Source organism: Lycium ferocissimum, chromosome 4 (genome assembly GCF_029784015.1).
Source record: "Lycium ferocissimum isolate CSIRO_LF1 chromosome 4, AGI_CSIRO_Lferr_CH_V1, whole genome shotgun sequence".
Taxonomy (NCBI): Eukaryota; Viridiplantae; Streptophyta; class Magnoliopsida; order Solanales; family Solanaceae; genus Lycium; species Lycium ferocissimum.
This window is the reverse complement of record NC_081345.1, coordinates 8,167,853-8,172,773: the sequence shown is the minus strand read 5'-3', so window position 1 is coordinate 8,172,773 and position 4,921 is coordinate 8,167,853.

Here is a 4,921-nt window from a genome sequence, read left to right as displayed (position 1 = left end):
GGTATGGATGTCGATCGCGGCTCCGTCGTGACATTCAATTTGCGTTATGTAATAAAGTTTGTATAATTACGCATTTTGTCAATTTGAAAGCTTCATTATGTATTTGATGATTATTCGAATTTAGAGGTTTGAAAAAAAAATTATGTGTGCAATAGGAGTACGTGGGTTCGCTCGGCTCCGATATACGGGGGTTTGTGCCCATCACACCCTAGTAAGGTTAGGGTGTGACAAGCTCACGAACCGATAGAACCATTCGAGGTAGCTACGCCGGTGGGGATTCGTTATAGCCAAGCGGGTTTATAGAGATTGTTCGATAATTATACGTGTGGCACGCCGGATGCTGCGTATCCGTGCAGTTAGATGTACCGAGTTCGATGTTATTATGGGTATGGATTGGCTAGCTTTTTGTTATGCTAATGTTGATTGTCGAAGAAGGTAGTTCGTTTCCAATTTCCGGGGGAACCGGTTATAGAGTGGACGGAGTAATCCCCCAAAGATCGCCGAGGGGTAAGTTTATTTCATACCTCAAGGCAAGAAAAATGATCGAAAAGGCTATATTTAGCATCCGGTTCGGCGTGCATGATTTAGAAGCGGAGGTACGGAAGCTCTCTTCAGTGGATCCCATGGTCAATGAATTTCTAGATGTATTCCCGTACGAGCTTCCGGGTCTTCCCCCCGAGGCGGGAGATAGTAGTTCACCATTGATGTGCCGCGCATACTCGGCCTCATATCTATTCCCCGTACGTAATGGCACTGCCACTGAAGAAATCAAGGAGTACCGAGGATTTATTAGAGAAGGGCTTTATTAGGCCCGCACATCACCTTGGGAGCGCGGTATTATTCATAGAAAGAAGATGGGTCGGCCGCGATGTGTATCGACACGGCACTCGAATAAGGTAACCATAAAGAATAAATACCCCTCCCCAGGATTGATGATTTGTTTGATCGGTTGCGGGGTGCAGGTGTTTCTCGAAGATAGATCTGCCTGGCCGGCTATCACCCAGCGGGTACGAGGATACGAATATTCCCAAGCATGCGCATTCGGGACCCGATACGGGCATTACGAATTCGAGTGATGTCTTTGGGCCGACCAATGCTCCGGCGGTATTTACGGATATAATGAACCCGGTATCCAAGCCGTTCCGATATGTTCGTGATTGTATTTATCGATGACATCTGGGCTTATTCACGATCGGCGTAACACGCCACGGATCATCGAGGACGTTGCCAGCGTGCACCGCACCGTAAATTGTATGCCAAATTTTCTAAATGTGAATTCGCCGACTTCGGTGGCATTCCGGGGCATATTACAGCCGGGCCGCATCCGGCGGATACTGTAAGACGAGGCCGTAAAGAATTAGCCGAGACCCACGAGAATATCCTACGGAAGTACGTAGTTTCTCAGATTAGCCGGATATTCACAGAGATTTATGGAGAGAAGTTTGCTTCGATCTCGCCTTTAACGAGGCCGACTCGCAAGGGAGCCAAGTTCCGGTGGGCCCGTGCTTGCGAACGAAGCTTCCGATTCTTACGAAAAGAGAAGTTGACTATACCCTCCAGCTTCTCCGACTCTTCTGGAGGGCCAGGATGGGTATGCTATTTATTGTGATGCTTTCCGGTGTTGGATTGGGGTGTGTACAACGGCACGGCAGCATAGCCTTATGCCTCACGGCGGCTCGTAAAGCACGAGAAATTATCCTACTCGCGATTTGGACGCGTAATTCATGCTTTCAAGATGTGGAGATATTATCTATATGGCGTTCACGTTGATATTTATACGATCACAAGAGCCTCAGCAAGATATCTTTAAAGCATGAGTCGAATTTGCGGCAGAGTGAGGCGGTTATAGTTCTTTGAAAGACTATGACGTCAATATCTTATATCGTCTGGGGAAAGCTAATATTGTAGCGACGCGCTCGCCCGTGTGCCTCTGCCAGCCTAGCGGACGTGCCATACGAAAGGAAAGAAATAGTTCGTAAGATTCCGCCTAGCTAGTCTTGAGTCCGCTTGGCCGATTTTGGAGATATTGGGGTTTACGGCTTCTGTTGTCACACCCTTAATCCGATAGTGCGCGATGGGCACCCGACCTCAGTGGCCGAGCGAACCCGGGCGACTCTCGTAATACTCATAATCATGCGCAGCCCTCAAATCATGACACAAATACATAATAAAAAGTTTTTTTTTTTCAAAGAACAATATGCTTTTTGCCTTTCTCAAATAAAATAAAATCTGTGACATACAAAACTTATAATACAATGCGTAATAATACATCGGCTTACATAGCCGCTCACGTAACCGACACCTTATGCCCACGACAGACCGCAAAGTCCTAACACTTACCGGAACATGAATCCATAACATAATAATCGACTCGGCGGCACTCGAGAAAGTGGAGCTCGCCAATCTCACGGAACATCTTCTCGCTAATATCCTTAGCTCACTCCGGCGTACTGCCGCGGCATGAGACGCGCCCCCCGAAGAAAGCGGGCGGTACGGATTGGTTTGATACATGTCTACGAGCCCTAAAACTCTTTTTAACGTACTCCTAATGGTATTTAGAACAGATTTAATATGGCTATCGTTTGATACTCGAGCGTGATTTGTCTACGTATCTATTCGAGTCTTAAAAGTCGATTTTTATGCATATGGTTTCTCACTACTCGCTCGTGCATCTTCGTCATTACTTCTTTCACTAAGTCCCGGCCGGTGACACGTATTTGTGCACAACTCCCCTGCATTGTTCACCGAGTCCCTCACTAGAGGGCCGGGACACATTATATATATATATATATATATATATATATATATATATATATATATATATACATTCTGGTGTTATGATGTGTTATGGTGTTATGATGTGTTATGGGATTATGTCGGGTTACGGAGTTATACAATATTCTGGAGTATGATGTGTTATGGCGCCAAAGACGGGGTGGCGACCATGTTCCGTCCGCCGAGTCCCATAATGGGCCGGATATGACATGCATGATTTATGTTTCAAAAGTAAGCATTTTGATATTCTGGATATTGTACTTATTTTCTGTACTTCTTGTTTCAATTATGATCCTGTTTACTGTATTTCATGCGTTGCATACTCAGTACATATTTCGTACTGACCCCCTTTCTTCGAGGGCTACGTTTCATGCCCGCAGGTACAGATACTCGTTTTGGTGATCCGCCGCCCTTAGGATTTCCATTCAGCTATCTTGGAGCGCTCCCTTGTTCCGGAGCCTATATTTTGGTACAGACACTTCCGTAGTATATATATGTATGTATGCTTATTCAGGGGTACGGCGGGGCCCTGTCCCGTCATGTGATTATGTTGTTACTCTTAGAGGTCTGTAGACATACGTGTGGGTTGTGGGTAGTTATTGTTCAGTTGTGTCTGTGTGATTTGTGTTCTGGGCGTCCCCCTATATTATGACAGCCTTGCCGGCTTATGCCCGATATGTACATGTATATATGTTTTGGGACACTGCATGTTATGATAGCCTTGCCGGCTTATGTGCGATATCCTCTGCTGAAAGTTGTGACTGCGATATGTATATATGTGATAGCTTTGGGGGCGACGTTTTACTTTTCTGTATGTATAAGTTATTTGTATGCTAATTCTGGTTAATGGGTGTGTACGAGTGCCCAGCTCGGGCACTAGTCACGGCCTACGGGGTTGGGTTGTGACAGAAGTTGTATCAGAGCGGTTCGTCCTAGGGATTGTCTACAGACCGTGTCCGGCAGAGTCTTGTTTATGGGTGTGAAGCCGGCCACACTTATAAACAGGAGGCTGCGGGGCATTTAGGAATCAGTGACCTTCTTCTGTCTTAGATCATGCGATAGAGCCAGAGTCTAGGAAAGATCGCTTCTGACACCTTTCTCCTGCAGGTAAGTATAGATTGACGAGAGATAAAGAGACCAGCCGAGATAGTGGGGGTGCTAAGAAGGCCCCTAGAGTATCTCCAGGACCCCAGGCTCCAGGACCCAGTGGGAGGAGCCTCAGTTATTCTATTGAGACTGATCCCTCGGAGGATCCCGCGACGATTCCTCCGGAGTTCTTGACTCCCAGGGAGGAGGACCCCCCAGAGGACAGCTATGACACAGATCCGTCTGAGTATTCGTCGGGGACACCGGAGGAGGAGATTCCCGAGACCGCACCAGTTGCTCCTATGGTGGAGCACTACGTTAGACCAGCCTCCTCGGTGAGTGTTACAGATTACTCCAGCCCCCTATCCTGGCCGTCGGTAAACCAGGAATTGCCCGGTTATCTATACCCCTTGGGCTCAGATGAGGGAGACGACGAGAGTCAGACGAGCAGGTGGCGAGTAGACGACGATGAGGAGTACACTTCACCTTATAGTCCACCAGATCAGACTAGAGACCGATCGGCTACAGGTATATGAGTCCTTATTGGAATTTTCTATGTATGTGTATTTGCTGTGTGATTGTTACCTAATAGCGGCGAGCAGAAATCCAAAGGCCGATAACCAAGTATTTATAAGTAACGACGATCAAGGTGTGTTCACTACCATTGGGAATCTGGAAGTCTAGGACGGAAAGTAATCATATCCATAGGTGAAAAGTGAATATTGAGGATTGAAAAAAAAAGGCTAAAATAGTAATTGTGGAGTCAGCAGAGTAAGAGACCCTTTCTAATTCGGAGGGAGATGTGCTATGAGGACGTTTTGAAATTTGTTAAGACTTCAACTTACTCCAGATTATGTGATGAAGGTCATGCGGTGAGGTGAACGCTATCATACTAGCATTAAAGCATCGTATTTCATCAGAGTTCCAAGGTTAAGCGTGCTGAGGTGAGAGAAATCTTAGGATGGGTGACCCCCTGGGAAGTATACAAAAGGTTCCATAAATTCAGACATAAGAGACAAATGAGAAGTTACAGTAGCCTAAAAGAAATTAGAGTATGCGG